This window comes from Octopus bimaculoides, chromosome 16 (assembly GCF_001194135.2).
Source record: "Octopus bimaculoides isolate UCB-OBI-ISO-001 chromosome 16, ASM119413v2, whole genome shotgun sequence".
Classification (NCBI taxonomy): domain Eukaryota; kingdom Metazoa; phylum Mollusca; class Cephalopoda; order Octopoda; family Octopodidae; genus Octopus; species Octopus bimaculoides.
The window spans coordinates 42250913-42252195 of NC_068996.1; positions in this window are offsets into that span (position 1 = coordinate 42250913).

Here is a 1283-nt window from a genome sequence, read left to right on the forward strand (position 1 = left end):
CTGCTGCTGTTTATGCTGCTGCTTCTGCTGCTGCTTCTGCTGCTGCTTCTGCTGCTACTACTACTACTACTACTACTACTACTACTACTACTACTACTACTACTACTACTACTAATAATAATAATAATAATAATAATAATGATAATAATAATGATGATGATTTCATTTGCCTCAAGGGTGAAGGATGAGGGGGACAATACAAAGACAGACATAAAGTGTAGGGGGTTTACATATAATAAAATGATAAAAAGAAAGAAAGGGAGAAAGAAGAAAGTAAGTATACACGGTATACACTGAAAAAGAAGGGACGTATGCATAGTATACATAGGTAAAAAAAAAAGTGGGGAGGATGGTAGAGATGAGGCCCTCCTGATACACGAAGGCCTCTAAGGATAATAGAGGAACCCTGCTGTCTGAGATTTCCTTGAAACACCAGGAGCAAGTGCCCTCTGTAATTCCTTCTCTCCGACTCACAGGTTTATACTTAGAGAGGTACCATCCACTCTTGCCATTTTCTCAACTTTCACCCTGCTTTCGATAAGTTCACCCGAGGACAGCACTTCCCTTCCGTTCTGAGTTTCGTTTTCAAGTGAAACTCGAAGAAATTAATGAGAGCCCTACCAAAGAGGAATGTATCTGCCCTCATGCCTTTCAGCCTTGTCCACCAAACAACCTCTTTCGCCATAGCCACCAGGCAAAGGAAAACTGCCTTGCCTGCCCGATTGAAGGAGGGTGGTGAGGCGATCATCACTATGATAGACGGATATGTCACACACGTGACAGCAGATGTTCAACATAACCCCGCAAGTCAGCAATTCCCAGACGCTGAACGAGGGCGTGCAGAGCGGTTTTGTTAATTTGCGCGGACCTCAGACAAGTCCGTCTGATTGTATATCCGTGCCTGTAGAGTTTATCTCGAACTGGTGGCGCTCCCCGGTAGCACAGCCAGTCCAAGCACATCTGGAAATTATCCATGATAGTTACCGACCGGGAAGTCCTCCGGAAAAGACTAGCCACTTCGTTCTCGTCGGCGCCCAGAGTCTCCCCGAGAACGTCGCCGCACTTCACTAATCCTCTATAAATGTCTGAAGCGAAACATCCACTAATAATAATAATAATAATAATGATGATGATGATGATGATGATGATGATGATGATGATGATGATAACAACAACAACGACAGTGATAATAATAATGATAATAATAATAATAATAATAATAATAATAATAATAATAATAATAATAATAATAACGACAACAATAATAATAATAATAATAATAA